The sequence below is a fragment of the Elgaria multicarinata genome, chromosome 10 (assembly GCF_023053635.1).
Source record: "Elgaria multicarinata webbii isolate HBS135686 ecotype San Diego chromosome 10, rElgMul1.1.pri, whole genome shotgun sequence".
Taxonomy (NCBI): domain Eukaryota; kingdom Metazoa; phylum Chordata; class Lepidosauria; order Squamata; family Anguidae; genus Elgaria; species Elgaria multicarinata.
In genome coordinates, this window is record NC_086180.1 from 10717422 (window position 1) to 10740385 (window position 22964).

The following is a 22964-nucleotide window of genomic DNA, read 5'->3' on the forward strand; positions in this document are numbered from 1 at the left end:
TGAGTTCCTAGCTTCCTATTTATAATTTAGACAGGAAATAAAATACTGATTCATTACTGGACATCCAATGGAATGGGACATATATTCACAAATCAGATCTGGGGGAGGCAGGTCCACCTTTGACTAGTATGGTAAAAATAAATAGAATATGCTCCCAAAGTGTCCTGCTTCAACTAAGTTCTGCTCTTTGTTATGCAAACACAAAGCTAATTGCAATAGAGAAGTCAAAGCAAGCCAAAAGTCAAGCACAATTTACAAACATGGATTTTCCAGAGAGAAGATAAGAGCCATCTCCAAAGTCACGCACATGGGATATCAATCAAGTATAATCAGGATTCCAAAAGGCAGAATGACACAGAAGTCCACAGGTCAATAACACAGAGGTCCAAACATGCGTCAAGCATACAAGATATAGAAGCTGTGGCAACAACGTTATTCCATTAAAGGCTAGATGAGGCATACAGGTTTACGTTAACCGAGCCTCCAAAAGTGCTCCTTCCTCTGGGGATGTCCTTCTTTGCAGTCAGATGCTGGTTCTTATAGGAACCCTATTGATTTGTCTTTTAAGGTGATGACTCTGGTACTGGATGGCCATTCGCCCTTTTCTTGGGAGGATGAACCTGTGGTCCTCTCCCATTAGGGCCCAGGCTTCCTCAAATCTCTTGACATGGGGGGTGTTCATGGTGTTATCTGTGTCTGATAGCTCAAGCTCCTCAAAGAAGGAGGATTCTTCCAGGTGTCAGGTATAGGTGCTGGCATGGCCACGAGGCCTTGCAATTTGTCGTTAGATTTAATTAGAACTAGTCCAGACTGCTAGAATCTATGCATGCTTATCTCGGTCAATGTCTTCAGAGAAAAAGCAGATGGGAGTTGTTTCACACACATACACCTGCTTCAACCTTGAGCTTACAATAGGTTGACCATATGAAAAGGAGGACAGGGCTCCTGTATCTTTAACAGTTGTATTGAAAAGGGTATTTCAGCAGGGGTCATTTGTATGCATGCAGCTCCTGGTGAAATTCCATATTTATCAAGACAGTTAAAGCCTGATGTACAGGGGCAACCTCATGACCACCCTGGGATAAATGACAGGTTTAGATGATGTCCTCATGGAGGGGGTATGACTTTGGGAGATTCTGAGGAGAAGGTGATGGGTTGGAGGAGGGAACAACACCCCCACATGTATTATCCTTTGTGCTTTAAAGAATTCCCACTCCACACACACCTTGCACATGATCGGGGCAGATCCAGATGAATAGACACAGGGTCCCTGCTGTGATGTGCAGTTTGGGCCTTGGAGTTGATATTCTTCCGTGCTTCTGCAATATTCACAAGGAACATCAGAAGAAGTTGGGGTTGGATTGGGGGGTAGGATCAAGATTATTTAGTTCTTTACTCTTCTGCATCTTTATCGCTCTCCATCTTTAGAAGATTTTTCATCATTTTGACATTTTCATGTTCACCCTTGTAGGCAGCCGCCGTAAGTGGCTCATTCACACAGATAACCTTGAACAATTACGTGGTTATAAAAAAAAAAAGTCTCCCCTCCACGCAGGTTGCAGAGAGGGAGGCTTTGCCTGCAAACTGCCATATGGGTATTTATTTTCGTTGGCACTCTCTGCTTGCTTCAGTTTAGATCTTATAAACTCAGCAATAATTGCATTACGGAGTCAGAAAACTAATTCAGCAGTGCTCTCTTTTTCTCCCTCACACACATTCTCTCATTCTGCCTCCCTCAAATGTGGCTCCCTGAATACAAATTCCAGAAAAGAGCCTTGCTCTTTGCTGAAAGACCTCAGAATGCACTGGCGTAAACATGGATGGTTTAAAGCAACAGTAGGTAACCAATGTTTTGGACTACAACTACCATTATAGCACCATGTACATTGATGGTGCTATATAAATAATAATAATAATAATAATAATAATAATAATAATAATAATAATAATGATAATCCCCAGCCAGTGAATAGACAAGTATTATGGGACATGTAGTCCAACACATCTGAAGAGCACCAGGATGCCTCCTTTTTGTTTAAAACCATACTACTCTTAGGGCTCACCCCACTCACAGAATTAACCCCATGTCAATGGCCTTGCATGATATGCTGTGATACTAATTTTTTTTCTTTGAAAATAAAATAAAATAACACACAAAGCAAATGTTTGATACTCAAATAGTTTCATTTGAGTTCTGAAAAAAGTGGGCACTTTGCAAATATATGTGAAATTCCATTTCACGCTGTTTCCCTAAAGTTCTTCCTAGTCGATCACATCGAAATTAATTTCCCACTCCCTTTAAATCATCTGAGTTGAGTGTGAACCACAAGACTTTGGGCAAATGGGAGAGAGTTGTCCCTTCACCCCATTTGCTCACCTAATCTACACCAAGCAGGTTATTGCACTATGGAAGTGGTGTGAAAGCGGTATATGAAAGGCAGGAGCCACACTAAGCAGGATATAGTGGTATGAAAGTGGTATATGGTATGTGTCAATGGGCCCCAACAGTTGTCAGTGCACTTCAATGCTGCTATAAAGCAGTAGTGTGGCTCCTGCCTCTTATATACTGCTTTCGTACTGCTTTCATAGTAGAATATTTGCTTGGTGTAGATCTGACCTCTGTCAGCTCTCAGTCAAAGGTGTTATAATGTCATGACATTAATTGATATCACATGTCTAGAGTCTTCTTGGCCATGGCTCAGGGATTTGGATGCTTTGCTAGAAGTATGACAGAGGCCTAATCTACCCCAAGCAGGATATTGCACTATGAAAGTGGTATGAAAGCAGTATGAAAGTGGTATATAAAACACAGGATTATATTTGTTCTTGCCGCTGTGCTTCTTGTACTTTTAAACTGGATTTGGCTATGGCCAAGTGCTTTCTATTTTTATTGTTTTATATTTCTCAAATCTGAAAAACTTCTTCACACAGCACATAGTGAAAATATGGAATTCGCTTCCCGAAGATGTAGTGATTACCACCAATTTGGATGGGCTTAAAAGGGAGTTGGACAAATTCCTGAAAGAGAAGGCTACCAATGGCTACTAGCCCTTATGGCTATGTGCTACCTCCATTGTCTGAGGCAGCCAGCTGATGGGAAAAATGGATTGGAGGGTGCTGTTGCACTTGTGTCTTGCTTGTGAGTTCATGCTCAAGAGCTGCTTGGCCACTGTGTGAACAGAATGCTGGACTAGATGGACCCTCGGTCTGATCCAGCAGGGCTCGTCTTACGTACTTAACCACAGAGGCCTAATCTACATCTTGAGGCCTTCTGGGATGTGGGAGGAGGATCTCGAGCTTTCCAGCTTTTAGATCATCCCCCAGAGTCCAAACATCGGCATGCCATCCCAGAACTAAAGAGGGATGTTCTGGCACAGCATTTATTTTTTTTAAAAAAAGAAGAGACGTTGTGCAATGACACAGGGGTGATCCTGCACCAAAAGTAAGTATTTTTTTTAAAAAAAAACTTTTTTTAAAAAAACCTTGGCACCGGAAATTGCTGAGAGTCATCCCTGGGAAGGCGAAAATGCTTCACCCCCAATAAACACTGAGGCCATGGCTAGACCAGGCCTATATCTTGGGATTGTCCTAGGATCATCCCTGTGCATGCAGGGATGATGCCTCCATTTGCCTAGGATAATCCTTAGTTCTAGCTAAGACCTTATCCCCCTGCACATCTCCTTGCCCAGTTGCTCAGCCACACTACTTACAGGGAGGAAGAAGGACCCTGGAGCAAGCAGAGCATCACACACAGATCATGGAATTGTCCCGGGACCATGGGAAAAATTGGGATAAGTGCAGTGCCATTTATCCCAGGACAACTGACAGGTCTTCCCTGGTTGACACTGGGATCGCTGGGCAGGGCATTGGACTCAATGGCCTTATAGCCCCCTTCCAACTCTACTATTCTATGATTCTATGATCATTTGGATGCACAGGGACGATCTCGAGCTGACCCCAGGAACAATAAAGTGCAATTGGGTTAAAAATAAATTAAGAACCAACCAAATAAATCTAGCATATTGTGCTTAGACATTCCTGGGGAAGGGAACTCACGCTGGTGTGTGTGTGTGTGTGTGTGTGTGTGTCTGTGTGTGAAGTTTGACTCTCCTCACACAATCTATATCTTTATCTACATCTATATCTATGGAAGGACAATCCTATCCTCGGCCATCCAAATGTGGATTGACAGAGTTTGGAAATGGGATATAGTTACAGAATTTAATATGATATAAGCAATTTAATATAATATATTCCAATTCAATATATTCCAATTTAATATAAATTGTATATCTTTGGGGACATGTATATGTATGCTTTCGGCCCCACTTTCCTTTCCATGTCAGCAAAAGACGTAGAAATCTAAAGTTGCACCCTTCAACAGATTCCACTGCCCACAGTGATCTCTTGGTTTTCCCAGTTATGGTTGATCCATGACTCTAGTTTCTTTGGGTATGAAAATAACCTCACAATTAGCTGCATGAAGCCTTTTAATTGGACCCAAGGGTTTCATTCGTTATAGTAGGCAGTGCATTTAAAACAAGAAGGGAGTTACAAATAAAAGGAAGTAACTTACCATAAAATGAAAGAGTAAACACATGATAAAACATTTTCATGCAATGTCTCTTTGCACATACATTTATCTGTTGTTATGTTGTGTGGAAGTCCTCTGGGCGAGATATCAATGCCTCAAGTCAAAGATAATTGTGATGAATGATACATTATTAAAGAGGAATGGAAGATGAACCAAGGATTTCTGTTATATGTAGGGATGGGCGAGAGAATTTCATTCATGTCCCCAAATCATGTGAGCATGTTCCATTTGCAAGCTCCAACAGTGTATGTTCATATGATTTGTGAACTCTGTAAGGGTTAAGGGCTTGATGGAAATAGTGCTTTTAGCCTTGAACCAGGGGTAATATTCTTGAAGTCCTTGCTCAGTTATGAAGTTTCTTGGGTGAACTTAGCTAATCACATTCTCCCAATGGTTGTTGTTGGTGGTGGTGGTGGGGAAATTTGGATGCCATTGTCTTGAACGCCTTGGAGGAAGGATGGATTTCAAGTGTAGTCTATAAACCAATTTTGGAAAGTATTATGGCCAGTCATTTCTACACAGGTTTACAATCTTATCCCTCCTGTAAATAACTGGTACTAGTAGGATATGGACTTTAAGACACTCAAAACTCAGATAGACTGCTTCAAATTCTTATGGCTCAGACAGACTGGTCTTGGTCCAAGCATTTCAGTGAGCTTTCATTGCTATCTTACCAGCCAGTATTGGAAAAAGAAAGCTGTACTTCGTGCAATTTGGCCTGATCCGTCAAGGCACTGCTTTATGACCAATGCCTCCATTGTGCATACTTCTAAGTTGAAGAATTCCTGACATGGAGAAAACGTTGTGGTTCCACTATTCCTTTAAAAGTTTCACCTGTCAGCCAATAAGCAAGCGGGTAGGATCCAAAGGAGCACCAGCTTATTTATTTTTTCTGCATTTTAGATGCAGATCGCAGCAGCAACTCAAATCGTCAAGGCAGGAAGGGAACGCATTATTAATGCCCAGCAATGCAAAAAAAGATGCACGTTGGGTTCTTTTGAAGTAGCCAGGAAATCTCCTGTGGACCCTCCCTTCGATTGGATAAGAGGGGCCCAGGGCCATGTGTGCCCAACAGGAGCCTGAAACACAGTACAGAAACATGCCTAGCTGCATTCTCTGAATAAAAGGATGCCAATTATTAGTTGAAACCTTGTTCTTCATCATGCTTTTCATTTCAGCTTGGTCAGTAAAAAAAGATCACCTCCTTACCAGGTTGTAGTGGAAGGTGTCACAATCGGGGGGGGGGGGCGCTGTGCTCCAATCTAGGCCTTGAGGATATGTTCTGCAGCCCAGATTTCCTGAAATCTGGTACTGGCGGATCGAAAGCCTGAAGGTCAGCCGGCCCAACATGCTGAAATGTTTACAAAGCCACGGTGGAAGGTCAGGCAGGGCCAGCTCCAGCTACGAGGGGTCCCTTCCTAGGAGGTAGGGCTCCAGGTAGGGCTGAGAAAGACTCTTGGCTGGGACCCAAGACAGACACGGTCACTCAGCATAGGCAATACTAACTTACATTGGCCAATGTGACTTCATCTACCTCTAGGTTGTGAACCCAGCCACAGGCTTACTTGGTAGGAGTGGTGAATAGCTACAGATTTTCATTTTAAAACTCCCACAATGTTATTATAATTTTTTATTATTTTTTATTTTATTTATTGCATTTCTATACCGCCCAACAGCCGAAGCTCCCTGGGCGGTTCACAATGCCACAGAACAACAATATGTCCGGAGTATTGTGGGGAAATTTAAAGTGATGGCTTACAGCCCTGGCTGCTTAGTACAATAAAAACAACAACATAATACATAAATGTTTGATAACCTTAATAATATATATTCTAGCTTAATCTGTTAACATAATCATACTTAACATAAAAGTGCACCCTCCCATCACAGGATCTTATTCCTCTTTCCAAAATCTCATTGTTTCTTCTGGAGGTGGTTTTCCCCTCCCCTTAGATAAAACAAATTCTAGGAACTGTTTCCATATTCCCTCAAAATCATTCATTTTTGTTATTCCTCATCTTACTTTTATGTTACATGTTAATTTATCATTAATAGCAATATCCCATATCTCTTTATACCAATCTTCTATATGGTAATCCCTTTGAACCTTCCAGTTTCTAGATATCATTAACCTTGCTGCTGTTAGCAAATTTGTTATCAATTGTTTTGTCTCTTTATTACAATTTAGTTCTCCATATAATTATAACAATGCCACTATAGGCGTCTCTCCAATCTCCATTCCTAAAATTTCTTTTATCTCACGGCTGCTTAGTACTTCTAAGGGATTGGTCTCTCTCTCTCTCTCTCTCTCTCTCTCTCTCACACACACACACACACACACACACACACACACCAGAAACCAGAGAGGAGGAGGAATATAGGAACCTGCCTTATACTGAGTCTGCATTGGTCCATCTAGCCCAATATTGTCCACACTGATCGGCAGCAGCTCTCCAGTGATTCAGGCAGGATTTTTTCCTTGCCCTACCTGGAGAAGACGGGGATCAAACCAGCTTTATTATCAATAAACAGTGGAGCATCCTTGGGTATTAGTACAGGGACGAATGTTACTCAAATGTATTTATACGTATCTTCACACATTATTTGGATTCAGGAATTAACAATGGGCCTGTTCAGATGACACTTCTTGCTCTGTGGTGAGTGAAACTGCAGTTCTCTGGGGTTTGCACTAACCACAAGGTGTGCTGTCGCACAGAACACTTTAAGCCCTGGTTAGAGATGTGAACCCTGCTGCAGACAGTTCAACTGGAATTAGTGAGTGATGGCTGTGTGCTACCTGATATTTGCGCAGCAGGAGTAATGTCTCTCAGTGGTGAAATCCCACCACCACCACCACCACATACAAACATTTATCAATCCACTTTTAGGGTGGAATATTCTGAGAGGCCATTTGCAAACAGCTGTATTTGGAAGTTTAAAAAGGAAGCATACATAGGACACCAAGGAGTATATGACTAAAAAATGAAGAGCGAAATCTATTTTTAGGGCAATATACATGTAGCTAGGGCACCTCCCCATCTGGATCCCCAAATCTGGCTTGCTGAGCCATGGGGTACTCATGCTCATCAATGGCCATGTGGTCTGTGAGTGCACAGCAAACACCTGCACTTTCTTTATCAGCTGGGCTACCAAAAGTGCACAGATCTGATCTTGCACAGAGTGGGTGCCATAAATGGCCATTTCCACAAGATTAGAGGCATGATGAAAGGGATCCTCTCAGTGAGAAAAGGGTGTCTGTGGGTGCTCGCAGACCACCCGCTGAGCAATCCAGGGGCTCACATGGCTCGATTTGCACAGGTGTGTGGCAACAGTGAGGCAATGAGCACACACCTCTCTGGATCCAGGTGAGTTCATCCATCCCTAGTTGGGGCACTCACACCAAAGGTCCATCTAATTCAGCGTTCCCTTTCTAGGAGCAGCCACGTGGAAACTTATGGGCACATCACAAGGTGATCAAAAAAGTAACATTCCTCCACTGCTGATACTTAAAGAGACAATGGGCTCATCTACACCAAGCAGGATATCCCAGTGTGAAAGTGGTATGAAAGCGGTATATAAAAGGCAGGAGCCACACTACTGCTTTATAGCGATATTGAAGTACACTGACAACTGTTGGGCCCATAACACATCTACACCAAGCAGGATATAGCACTATGAAAGTGGTATGAAAGTGGTATACGATAGGGGTGTGCACGGACCCCCCGCTCCGCTTCACTTGCAGATCCACGATTTTTGGAGCGGGCTGCTTCGCCCTGCCCCCGCTCCGCCCACTTCCGCTCCGCTCCGCTCGGAGCTCCGGATCCGGATCGGAGCTCCGTTTTTCCCCCCCATAGGGTTGCATTGAAAGCTAAAAAATTATACAACTTTTTTTCTGTTCAAGTTAGAAACCTCACGTATGGCACCATGACACCTCATGGGGGTATACACACGCACGCCAAGTTTCAAGGCAATCCCATCATCCCCTGATTTTTGGGAAATTTTTGAAAATCGGGCACCCCATTCAGACCCCTTGGGATAGCTCCGTCAATTTGCATGTTAGAAACCTCAAACTCGGCACCATGAAAGCTTACCCATGTGTCCACATGGACGCCCAGACTCAAGGCAATCCCATCATCCCCTGATTTTTGGCGTGGCTCTAACCTCTAATGCACCACCCATAACCCCCCTTTCGATAGCTCCGTCAATTTGCGTGTTAGAAACCTCAAACTCGGCACCATGATAGCTTATCCATGTGTCCACATGGACGCCAAGTTTCAAGGCAATCCCGTCATCCCCTGATTTTTGGGGAATTTTTGAAAATCGGGCACCCCATTCACACCCCTTGGGATAGCTCTGTCAATTTGCACGTTAGAAACCTCAGACTTGGCACCATGAAAGCTTATCCACCTGTCCACACGCACACCAAGTTTCAAGGCAATCCCATCATCCCCTGATTTTGGGGGAATTTTTGAAAATCGGGCACCCCATTCACACCCCTTGGGATAGCTCCGTCAATTTGCATGTTAGAAACCTCAAACTTGGCACCATGACAGCTTATCCATGTGTCCACATGGACGCCCACACTCAAAGCAGTCCCATCATTCCCTGATTTTTGGGGAATTTATGAAAATCCAACACCCCTTTCCATAGCTCCGTCAATTTTGCACGTTAAAAAAAAAACCTCAAACTCACCACCATGAAAGCTTATCCAGGGATACATACGCACGCCGAGACTCAAGGCAGTCCCATCATCCCCTGTTTTTTGGCGGGGCTTAAACCTGCAAAATTTGGAACTTCCAAAACTCCAAGTGAGCGCAGGAAGGACTTCTCCCCTGAGTCAAAGCCACACACACACAACATCCCTGCGAGGTGGGCAGGGGAGGAGGGAGGGAAGGCAGGCAGGCATGCAGCTGGCATTTCTGGGGGCATAAGGAAGTGAGCCAAGGATAAGCCAGTAATGCATATAAAATGGAATAAATCAATCAATAAACAAAGGAGGGGTGGAATTAAAAGCAGCAGTGTTGCTGAATAAACAGCAAGAAGAACTTTTTTAAAAAGGCTATATCTGTCTTTTACCAGTAATAGGGGGACGTGCCCGGGGGAGAGGGAAGCAGCTGCCAGTTCAGCTCATGAAAGCCATTGCTTCACCAACAGCTCTGAGAAGTAAACGCTCACTTCAACTCATAATAGGCATCGCTCCACCACTAAGAGAAGTAGAACGCTCACTTCGACTCATGATAGGCATTGCTCCACCGGGTTACTCTCTTTGGAAGGCTCTGATGGCCTTCCAGTGCAGGAGAGAGTGGGGGCACGTCCACGATGAGATGCCCTAGGGGAGCTCATCCCCTTGCACCACATCTTTTCAGTTGTTCCCCAAAGTTAGGGTGGGTAGCAGTGCTGTGTTTCTATCTCTTATTATTGGCTTAGTATATGATTTCAGGTTGTGTTTGTGCATTTGGTGGGGCTACTGTGTTAAAAAACACTGGGAAAAGTCTGTTCAGATTAAGAAAGAGAAGTTTCCCAGAATCCCAAGTTACCTGTTTTGCCTATCCCCTCCTCCAACTTTGGGATCATCATGACCGGGAGCTGACTCTGCCCCTCAGCCTTTTGAAAAGGGTATTTTTCCCGCCGATTTTTTTAAAAATTCTAGCACGCGACCCGCACCACGCAGAGAGGTGAGAGTAGTCTCAAAATGACCCCCATCCACGACTCTCTGTGCACAAGAATTTTCAGAACGATAGCTTAAAAAACAACCCAGTTATCCCCAATTCTTTTCCTCAATGCAATCCTATGGGCGAAAACCGCCGTTTGACCCGCGCAGTCCGTTTGTTTACCCGATTTTTAAAAAATTCTAGCACGCGACTCACATGATGCAGAGAGCTGAGAGTAGTCTCAAAATGACCCCCATCCACGACTCTCTGAGCACAAGAATTTTCAGAACGATAGCTTCAAAAACAACCCAGTTATCCGCGATTATTTCCCGCAATGCAATCCTATGGGCGAAATGTTTTCAAGATGGCGATCGGAGCGCTCCGCCTGAAATAGGAGCTCTGAAAAATGGCCGCTTCTCTTCGCCTTGCTTCTAGGGGTCCGTAGTCCGCTTCTACTCCGCCTCTGGGTAAGGCGGAGCAGGCCAATTCGCTACTGCTTCTCCGCTCCTAATTGGAGCGGAGCACATGCCTACTTTAAAGGGAGCAGGGAATTAGACAAATTCATGGAGATCACCTAACACCCCCCCCCTTTGTTCAGTTGCAATGTTCATCAGGCAATACCTTCCCATCAGTGCCCAAATTTTCAGAAGTCCTGCCCATGAGGGCTCAGAATAGGGCCTTCAGTATCATAGCAGCCACACACTCTGGAGCTTACTACCACTACAAATTAGACCGGAGCCTACCTTTCTGGGTTTGCAGCACCTCCTGAAAGCCTACTTTTTTCCAATAAGCATTCCCAAGCAGGTAATTTTGTCTCCTGTGTGGAGTAATAACAAGCAGCATTTAATTTTGACCTTACACCTCTTTGTGTACATCACTTAGAATTTCCTTTTAACATAAGCGATTCGCAAATATTGTCAAATAAACAAATACTTCTGGGAGGATAAGTCTACCAAGACCTGTTATCCATGATAGCTAAATAGGAATTCCATGTGAAGAAGATGTATAGTTGGGGATGAACTACAAGGGGTGGGGGGTATGGTCTTCTCACAAGCATTTGGCTGTCCACTGTTAGGAACAGGATACTGGGCTGGGTATGTTTTCTTGGTCTGATCTAGCAGGGGTGATTGTGCCCTAAAGCTTAAACAGTTCTCTGTTTCGACTAGGGCAGGATCTACACTACTGCTTTAAAACGGTTTATAACAGTAGTGAGAACTGTTAAGGCCCAGGACACAGGGCCTTGCTAGACCTACCAGATAATCTGGTTGGGAGGCGGGGCGAGGCTGCACTGCAGTTAGCGTGTGCCGTCGCCCCTAGCTAGACATAAACATGCTACGGGGCAAGGGAAAGCCCCGTCGCATGCTCCAGTTTTTTTCTCTCTTAAAGGGCCTTGTGCGCAGGAGCGCACCCATGAAAAAGGTAAGTTTTTTTTTTAATAAATAAAGGCTTCCCCGCTCCCCCTGATTTCCGCCCCACGATGTCTGATGCCCCCCGTCCGCTCGCTTGCCCATCCTCCCCCCGTCTGCCATGCCTGTCCCCCATCCCCATTCTTCTTCCCCCCGTCCGCCATGCCCATCCTCATTCTTCTCCCCCATCCACCATGCCCGTCCCCCATCCCCGTTCTTCTCCCCCCGTCCACCATGCCCGTCCCCTGTCCCCACTCGCCATGCCCTGTCCCCCGTCCGCCATGCCTGTCCCCCATCCCCGTTCTTCCCCTGTCCCCATCCGCCATGCCTGTCCCCGTTTTACTTCCCCCCCATCTCTCCTGCCGGGTCTGTACTTTCCCCCGGCCCCCATCTCCCCTGGGTGTTTCCCCCCCCTCCTATGGAATGCTGTGCCCAGTTCATGGCTTCTCCTGGCTACTCGCGGGCAGCCGGGAAAAGCCACGGACTCTGCTAGACCTTCCATAGCCCCGGCCTCAGGCCGGGGCTGCGAAAAAGCTGGGCCATAAGCGGATCCGCTTATCCCGGTTCAAGGGAGGACTTAGCCCGGCCTGACCCCGGGATCCCCTGTGCGTCATCTGGATGCACAGGAGGGAGACCGGGCCTTACACCGGGCCAACTCCTCGTCTAGCAACGGCCACACTCTCTATACAGTCTTCAAAACATTTTCAAAGTGTTATATCCTGCTTAGTGTTGATCTGACCCTGCTGTAGAAAACCATTTTGATTAGGAAATTTGGGGAGACTGAGATTTTCTTATTCCTGCTAATTGAGAAAGGCAGGAAAATGAGCCATCTTCAGGCCTTGGTGACAATATCTGTTAGTTGTGTGCCCCAAGGTTCAGGAGGGCATATACCTCAATTACACCTTTGTTGAACTTCAAAGGCTCCATTTGAGCAGGGCTGGAAATCCACAGATTGTGCTGTGGGGAATAGAAATCTTCAAAGAGATTAAACATTGGATTGTGCTGCACAAGGGCTAAGTAGAATGGAAAATCCATCATCTTAAAAAAAAAATCCTGCTTCAGATATCAATCTTTAACACTTCCCAGTACATGGGATCCTTAATGATGAGTCAGAGCATATGCCAGAAGTTGTGCTTGATATCTCCTTACTGAAATTTTTAATGGCAGAAGTAAATAACTCAATCTACAATTCAAATTAAGGCTAACATCATATAACCCCTTTTACCTCAGAGTAAGCTCCATTGAACTCAACGGGACTTCCTTTTGAGCAGGCATGCATACAGATGATATTATATATATATATATATATATATATATATATATATATATCTGGGAAAAGCGCAGAAAAGGGCAACTAAAATTATTAAGGGGATGGAGCATCTCCTCTACGAGGAAAGGTTATATCAACTGGGATTGTTTCGCTTGGAAAAAAGGAGGCTAAGGGGAGACATGATAGAGGTGTACAAAATTATGCATGATATGGAGAACGTGGATAGGGAGACATTTTTCTTTCTCTCTCAAAATACTAGAATCCAGTGCGGTCATCCCATGAAACTGATTGGTGGGAGATCCAGGACAAATAAAAGGAAGGACTTCCTCACACAGCACATAGTTAAATTATGGAAATCACTACCAGAAGATGTAGTGATGGCCACCAATTTGGATGGTTTTAAAAGGGAGTTGGATAAATTCCTGGAGGCAAAGGCTATCAGTGGCTACTAGCCCTGATGGTTGTGTGCCATCTCCAGGATTTGAAGCAATAAGTCTGTGTGCACCAGTTGCTGAGGATCATAGGTGGGAGGGTGCTGTTGCACCATGTCCTGCTTTGTTGGTCCCTGGCCGATGGCTGGTTGGCCACTGTGTGAACAGAGTGCTGGACTAGATGGACCCTTGGCCTGATCCAGCATCAGGGCTCTTCTGATGTTCTTATGATCACCCTGTAAATGAATGAAATGATGTCACATAGAGTGATGCCAATGCTATATAGAGCAGACAAGTAAGCAATCATAGCCAATTAGGGAACAGATAGTGTGTGTGTGTGTGTGTGTGTGTGTGTGTGTGTGTGTGTGTGTGTTTTATGTCAGTGATCAGATTGTGCTGAGGGGAAATGGTCAATCCAGAAGTGGGTGCCACTTCCTGAGGAAGTGACTTCCTTCTAAACTATTGCCAAAACAAAGCTAAACAATAACAAACAAACAAAAACATTGGGTGGAGGGAAACGTCCTTGCCAAAAAATGTACACAAAAACAAGCAAACATTGAATTCTTTAAACCTAGCCCAGTTTCACATTATGTTGTACTACTGCAAATGCAACAGTGATCCTGGCTGTGTCAGGGTCCAAACAGCCATTACTTTAATTGTGTTTCTAGCAGCTCTGCCTTCCTTTTGTTCTTACTCTAGAGTAGGTATACCCCCCCCGAATCTTGAACTTAAAAGCCCGCTATACCCTCCACACTAGGGCCATAGCTAGACCTAAGGTTTATCCCTGGATCGTCCAGGGGTCAAACCTCTTCATCTAGGTGACACACAGGGGATCCAGTGCTCAGGCAGGGGCGAATCCTGGATGATCCCAGGATAAACTGTAGGTCTAGCTGTGGCCCATGACTCCAGTCCAGAGTGGTGGCCCTGCACCGATTCCAGAGTGAAAATGGGGGGGGGGGCGGGGAAGATGTAGCTGCAAGGCACATTTAAAGTAGTGCCTGATTTGGCCCTTCGTGAATCAGTAGGCAGCAAGAAAGCATCACTTTGAGAATCTGAAAGAAGAGATTCTTCAGCCTCCGTAAGGCAGAACAGGCATCCCAGACCCTGATGGCTTCCAATTGAGTTATATGCCTATGCCTCGGAAACATGAACACAGGTCTAATTTTGCATCCCTACAGGAGAGCTGTTACTTGACCTTGCCAGTAATGCCAACGCATTACGTCAACAGCCTGGAAGGGACATTAACAGGAGCAACACCTTGGGCCATTAAAGCAAGCAACCATTAGCACTGTCATGCCTCCTGCTACCACAGTGCACCTGGCTACCTGCCGGGGAATGGAAAATGAATGCAACTGCCATTATTAGTTCATCATTATTGCTGATTAACTAAGAAGGCATACATATTTCAGTCCTGCTGTTTTAGTGCCTGGCAACAGCTGCCAGATATGTCCAGGTTTCATAGCAGACTTCTGGGTAATATCAATCCCTGGTGGAGGACAGATCTGTTTCCAGTAGATGTCCGAAGGGCACCTCATTAAAGCTAATGCCAATATTTGAGCAGTGTTTTGTATCTTCTGGCTCCACATCTCTTATTTTTTGTTGCATGGAGGGAAAGTCAAGTGAGTAGAACAGGAAGACATTTTTTCTTCAAACCTCTTGCATCACTCTAGAATTTTGGATCATCCAATGGGATTGATGTTAGAGTGACCATATGGAAAGGAGGACAGGGCTCCTGTATCTTTAACGGTTGTCTAGAAAAGGGTATTTCAGCCAGTGTCCTTTGTATGCATGCAGCTCCTGGTGAAATGTCCTCTTCATCACAACAGTTAAAGCTGCAGGAGCTATACTAGAGTGACTAGATACAAAAGAGAGCAGGGCAAAGGTCACCTGCTGAAATTCCCCTTCAACTGTTAAATATACAGGAGCTCTGTCCTCCTTTCCGTATGGTCACCCTAATTGATATGCACTGGTTGTAGGTTTCAGATGGACCATATGGGTCAATATTTCATACATGGTGTAATTATATTCAAGATGGGAGAACCTGTCAAATTCACTTCGGCTCAATTTCTCATTTTTTTTTCTGACCTTAAGTTCGGTTCGATTCCTCATTATTATTTTTTAAAAGTTCATATGGAAATGTGTATGCATTTCTATATGCACATTTCCCAATGTACCTGTTTATTTCTTAATTTCTATCAAACTATGTGACCACTTGCTGTGGATATTTTGTCCCATAAATAAATGACACATCTCACCCCTTGTGCTGGTTTTGAATTTTACAGTCAAAAGTCTTCCTGCTCTCTGCAAATTAACAGATGGTGATAGTGGGTTATTTGAGGGGGTATTGGGGGTAGGAATGGATGAACTCACCACTGCGTGATACTTATTGGGGCCCCACTGGCCGGCCAGCCCTTTTCACTGTGTGCAACCATTTTCACCTGTAATGTTGAATAAATGGGCCTATTTACAGTCTCCATTTGTGCCAAAAGGGCCCTTTATATTTTAATAAAGACAAGCCACCATTTTCTGCTAAATGGTGGCTAGGTATAGAATCATAGAATCATAGAATAGCAGAGTTGGAAGGGACCTACAAGGCCATCAAGCCCAACCCCCTGCTAAAGCATCCCTGACAGATGGTTTTCCAGCTGCCTCTTAAATGCCTCTACTGTGGGAGAGCCCACAACCTCCCTAGGTAACTGATTCCATTGTCGTACTGCTCTAATAGGAAGTTTTTCCTGATGTCCAGCTGGAATCTGGCTTCCTTTAACTTGAGTCCATTATTCCATGCCCTGCACTCTGGTAGACCAGCTGTGTTTGCCCAACTCAGCACCACCAATTTTGGCAGATGTGGTTGTCCGCAGACTGGCATCCAGAGGGCCAGGTAGGTGAGAAATCACTTAACATTGAGCCCCAACCAGTCTAGATTCAATAGACAGACCAGGTTACCTGCTCAATGACCTTTAGTGGTCAAAGCCTTGTTTGGAACCTCTAGAATGTCACATGGCTGAAATCCCAAACAACCCCGTGGATGAGAACTGCACATCCACGTAAATGAGAAGACAGTGATCCATCTACTGGTAGCCTCACAATTAGACAGCTGTCATGCATTCTAAGTGGAGGTGGTTCAGCTACTGCTGAATGCAGCTCCCAGGATGCTCAGTGGAGCACCTAGATATAAACATATTACACCTGTGTTAAAAGAACTGCACTGGCTACCTATCATCATCATCATCATCATCATCATTGCCACCATGGGATACAAGGAAGAAAGGAAAAGAGGAAAATTCACCAGGTGCTGCATGCATACCAATGAAGGAAGGAAAGGAACCTCTCGTGCAAGCACTGAGTCATTACTGAATCTTGGAGGGATGCCAGCTTTCGCTGACGTTTTCTTGGCAGGCCTTATAGCGGGGTGGTTTGCTGTTGCCTTCCCTCGCCATTATTACCTTTCCCCCAGCTAACTGGGTACTCATATTACCGACCTTGGGTGGATGGAAGGCTGAGTTGACCCGAGCCGGCTGCCTTAAACCAGCTTCCACTGGGATCAAACTCAGGCCGTGGGGAGAGTTTCGGCTGCAGAAACTGCTGCTTTAACACTCTGCGCCACACAAGGCTCAATCGTCATCATGGGACACAAGAAGACTTTACAAAATTAAAATATATGCAATTGAAACATATAAATATATACAAAAGTAAATAAATAAATAAATAGTGCAAATGGCAGAACCTTGGGGGGGGCAAAGGGGGGTAAAAGTATTCCTGGAGTTCAGGAAAAGCTCACAGACAATCAAGTCATACCTACCACAGAACTCTTCTCAGTCGAAAAAGAACCAGATTGCCCCGTGACAGGCATCCCTATACCTTTCCACTTTGTTATGTCCCTGAAAAACTGACCTCTGTCCTCTTCTTTTATCTTCCTCTCCTCTCCTTTCCCTTGTGTGTCTTGTTAATTTAGTTTGTAACACTGATAGTACTCCCCACTCTCTTTCTCCCATCCACCCACGCACCCACACATTGTACTTAATGTGAGCTGCTTTGGGAGACAATAATTATCTGAAAAATGGGATAAACGCAATACATCAAATATAGATAATATTTAGAAGCCTGCATTAAAGCAGGCATAGAGCGCTAGTCTTAAAAGCTCTTCCTTGTAATCAACGCCATGTATGGATATACACAGCCATATTGTTGCTGTAATGGATTAAACGCTCATTGCTTTTTTCTATAGACAATATCCTCAAAATGGCTGAACATGGAAAAAAAAAAAAAAGGAAAACATTGCACCGGAATTAATTAGCCATGACCCTGGAAAGAACGGGGAGGGGAGACTCCTAAAATGACAATGGCAGCAGCAATATCGTTCAACCATATTTTACAGCAGGAAGCAAGTCAGCCAGAAGGTGGGAATGCTTTCACTAAAACATACAGGACATCCCAAGAGATGCCCAACTGCTCACTAGTATCCCGAGGGTCACCTTGCCACTAGGCTCTTGGTTCCCCGTTGTAAGCCAAGTCAACAGCACTTGACCCAGGATGAAGAACTACAGAGACTCTCTCCAACATTGCATCCAAGACAATCATGCTTTCAGAAGATGTGTTAGGGAAGAACTCTGTTGCTTTTCACACACTGCAATGCGTGGACTTCCGTCACAGATTGCATTCCGATCCAGGAGCTCTGAAATGGTAAATTTGGATCAAAAATGAATTCAAGGCTTGTGCAAACTCACCCCGGTCAAATTCGTCTGATGCCCGGCCCACCCCCACCGCCGTTCACACACGCTCACATCTATGCCATTACTCTTGTGTAAATAGGGCCTTTACGACTACCATTTACACAATGGGGGGAGTGCAATTTCTAGAGCCTCCATCGTTGCTCTGTTTGCACCTTTACTCTTGTGTAAAGGAGGCCTTTATGGCCGCCATTTATGCAGAGCACAACAAAAGCTCCGGACGAGGACAGACAGCTACTGCAACTGGGACCTGGGAGTTTGCAGATGCGGGGATGGTCGTCGGACCTCTGTACCCAATTGTCCACCCGCAACATCCGTAATTGAAAAAAAAAGTATCATACATTTCTAGCAAAGCATGTTGAACCATGGCCCATATTGCTAGTTACTCATCCTTTACTCTATTCCAAACTATCAAACAGTGAGTGCTACCCTGTTCAAAGCTGGCCTGTCTGTTTATTTTGCCCTGAACAGTGGGCAAAGAAGCAACTGCATATAGCCAAAGAGAACAGTACTTCCTCCTTCCATAGTCAGGGGAAGATATGATTTGAGGCATTAATATTACATTGCACAGTGAAAGCTATCTCTCCAAGAAAACAGGCATTCATCTCAAATGAGACCTGTCTTCATTTTTTAGGAAGAAAGAAATCCAAACCAGGCCAACCTTATCATGTGAATACCAGGCACCCATACTTACAAATATATCTTTTAATTAGAAAGGCACTTTTTGGGGTGTAGAGTGGGGGGATCCTTGCCTGGGGAGGCCACTTTCTGGCAAGATTTTGCCAAATTACTGAACCTCGGGATTCTACGCAGTGGATAGAAGCCTTAGAATCAATTATATATTTTTTTCAAGGAGAGTTATTAAAATTAATTGAAAACCGGACTATTAATCCCAATGAAAATGTACAGCAGCCGGCTCCAGATATCCTGAGGTCTCGGGAAGATTTTATTGAGCCATGAAAGCTCCAAGTGTCAGATGCAGTTAATTGATGTCCTTAAGTAATTCAGAGTGTGCTACTGCAAACGTGGTACGTGGGTGCAGAGAGTACACCGAGAGATCTCAGGAACATAGAAAGCTGCCTTATGCAGAGTCAGACCATCTATCCCAGAATTGTCAACACTAAGGGCATGTCTACACTGGGGAGGGAAGGATCTCATGATATGCTGATTGTGAGATCCTCCCCTTTGTCCACACATGGTGCACGACGTCCAGGGAGGAAGGAGGACGTTGCATCCGCCATTTTGTTTTTTGCTTTTTTACTGAAGATGAGCACATGAGTGGTCCAGTGGTCAGGTTTTTTTTTTAAAAAAAAATGACCCCCCACCCTACCTCTGATGGGCACAGAGTGCCTGAAGAGCTCCATGCCCAGTTCCTGGCTCCTTGCATTTACTCACGAGGAGCTGGGATGAAACCAGCTCCTTCCTCACCTACAATTGCATGTACGGGGCAGCAATTGTACTTTGAAAACAACATTAGAACTGAATGAGATCAGCGGCCCATCCGTCTCCTCGCTCAGCAGAACATGTGAATTTAACTTTGAGATTATTTATTTCAGGAGGAGATGAAAACAGTCAGTTGCTGGGCACGTTTTCTCAAAATACGTCCAGGCACTTTTCTGAATGTTGCAGCAGAACCGGAGGAATAAAAGCAGCGTGTTCTTTTGAAAGGTCGGCATAAAGAGTTTTGAACTGACTGGAGGAAAGAGGAGGGGAAACAACCAGCACGTCCCTCGAGGGCCGTCCTTTGATTTCAGGCATGGCTTGCCTGATCAGGAGCTGCGTTGCCAGAATGAACATTGTTTTCCTCTTTCTTACTTCTCTTCTTACTGAGCAGAAAACATGTCAGAAAGGAACAGCTGCAGAAAACAAAAACAATTTAAAAAGAAAAGTCGTATCACACAAGCATACTTTTTTTGCGGGAAAATCAGTTCCGTTAATGGCTCGTTCTTCTTAGTAGATGTATTTATGATTCTGATGGCAGTTTGATTCTACTACAAGTCAGCCATATGGGGCATATTGATCATGAAGCTATGGAAAGTATCAATGGAGTATTTGGAATCCAAGGGTAAAATGCAGCTCTCCCCTCATTGATGAAACCTTATCTAGAAAGTAGGCAAGTCTTGGCTACCAGCAGTACCTTCAAATAGTGCTTAGTTAAGCTCTGGAATTCACTACCACAAGATGTGGAGATGGCCACCAATTTGGATGGCTTTAAAATGAGGTTGGATAAATTCCTGGAGGAGAAGACTGTCATTGACTACTAGTTCTGATGGCTACGTGCTACCTCCCGTATCAGAGACTGTAAGCCTATGTACATGAGTTGCTGGGGACCATAGGTGGGAGGTCCTGCTTTGTTGGTCCCTGGCCGATGGCTGGTTTGCCACTGTGTGAACAGAGCGCTGGACTAGATAGACCCTTGGTCTGATCCAGCAGGGCTCTTCTGATGTTCTTATGTTCTCCTAACTCTTAGCCTGCTTCCCCATACATGGCTCATGAACCCTGAGCCACATTGTCCAGCCTACCAAATAAACCCTCCTCCTTTGCAGTGTATGGTTGCACATGGGGTCTAGGAGTCCAATGGACTCTCCTGTGTCCATCCCCCCTAGACCCAGTTGGATGCCTGTGTCATATTCGCGGACCTGCAGACTGAGCGTCTTCATGGATATTGAGCTCCCAGCATCCATTTCCATTACTATTGGAAATTATGCAATTCCCTCTGCTCCATAAATGGTGGCTGTAAAGGCCCCATTCATGCAAGAGTAAAGGCATAAATGCTCTCTTTGTACCTTTACTCTTGCATCAATGGGGCCTTACAGATGCCATTTAGACAGCACGGGGGAATTGCATAATTTCCAATAGAAATGGAGTAGACGGATGCTGGGAGCTAAAGAGCCATGAAAACTACTCACATTTGCGCTTAAGCACTCCATTTCGTTTAAAAAAATCAAAATGGCAGCCACGACGTGCTCCGCCCTCCAGGAACGTTGCGTGCTGCATGTAGAATGAGGGGGTTGATCCTGTGCACACTCCCTCATTCTACACACGGCACATGATGTGGCTGGAGGGCAGAGCACATTGTCGCCTCCATTTTGATTTTTTTTTAATGAAACAGAGCACAGGAGTGCTTGAGCGCAAATGTGAGTAGTTTTTTTAAAAAACAAAAACCTCACCCTTCCCCCGGCCCACCCCACCCCCCAATGGGCATTTAAACAAAAACCCTTCACCATCCCCACCCAGCACCCCCTGATGGGGATTGACGGAAAAAAACCTCACCTCCCCCCCATCACACCTCCGATGGGCACAGAGCCCACAGTATAGAGCAGCCGCAGCACTTTCAGCCGCTCTATACTTCGGGCTCTATGATTCCTGCTCAATGGAGGACTTGGGTGCTGCATTAACCGCTTTGTGGTTAACGAAAATTTAACCACAAAAGGGTTAATGGTGTCATCTGCACCCATTTTGCATGTGGTTAGCGTAACCACAGCTGGCCATGGTTACATTAACCACAAAGCCCAAAAGGGTCACCTGAACCGGGCTGTTGTCTTACAAAGGTTTCAGGGTTTTCCTGCAGACTCTGATCAACCTTTCCTCTCTCTGCAGATGATACTTGTAACCATCATCGTAGTCCAGCCAGTGGCTGGGAAGGAGATGAGGCACAGAGGAGGTACAGATAACTTCTTGGCCATTGTAAGTATAGAAGATTCCATCTTCTCCACCCACTGCAAATATTGATACTTCTTGTGCAGAATACAACTGATGAATGACCTATAGGCATTTTTTTAAAAAAAAAAGATTATGGGGAATGAAGCAAGAGCAAATATAATTATGCTGAACATATGGCTGCTTCCTATGGAAAGAAGCCTAGAGGGTTATTGACTGAAGAATGTAGGAATCCTTTGCCATTTAGATAATGAAGACCTTTTTTCTTGTTGTTTTTTTACACTCTCTCACTTTCTTCCCTCCTCTCATTATCTTTTCATTCACTTGTTGGCTGTTTTTAGCTTGCTGGAGCCAAATTGCTTTGGATTTGAAGCCTATAGCAATCACAAGTGATTTGTACTTATAGGCAAACGCTAGAGATAAAAGCCCTTTCTACACCTCCTGGCCTTCCGGGAAGGAGAGGGGAGGATTTTGCGAGGTTCTGCTCATGAGATTCTCCCCCTGGATCCATACGTGCATGCAATGTCCTGGGAGGAAGGAGGGATGTCGCGCCCGCCATTTTGTTTTTTAACGGGGAGATGAGCGCAATTGCGCTCCAACAAAAATGTAGGGTGTTTTTTAAAGAAACAAACAAAAACAAAATCCAACCCCATTCCCCACCCCCAAAGAGCTTTGTTCCTATTTCCTGCCTCCTCACGCTTACTCACGAGGAGGAGGGACAAAGTAGGGGCAGGTAGCCAGCCACACATCTCCTGCTGTCCCAGGATGGTCTATTCTGTTCACATAGTGGCCAACCAGCTGTGGCGTTACACCCCACAAGTTAGTTCCCAAATGTATGTCTGAAGTTTGTAAGTCTGTGGTGAGTTTAGAATGTTGGCCTGAGTGGGCGGAGTTAGAATGTCTTGGGAGGGAGAGGAGTGATATATAAGGGAAGGATTGAGGGAGACTTTTTAGGTCCTCTTAGAGTCTTTAGTGCTCTCTGTGTTTAGAGTACTTAAGTTCTGGGAAATTTGAGGGTCAGGGTAGAGAGTGGTGTCTTTGGAGTGTGGTGTGCGCGTAGTTGATGTATATTAATCAATACTGATAATAAAGAAAGTTCAAGAGTGATTGTGTGAGGGAAAGGAAAGCGCATATGTGAATGAGTGAAAGGATTGGATGAAAGGTTTCAAAAAGGTTTTTAAATGGTTTATTTGAAACAAAGCTTGTGTACTTTTGAAAATAA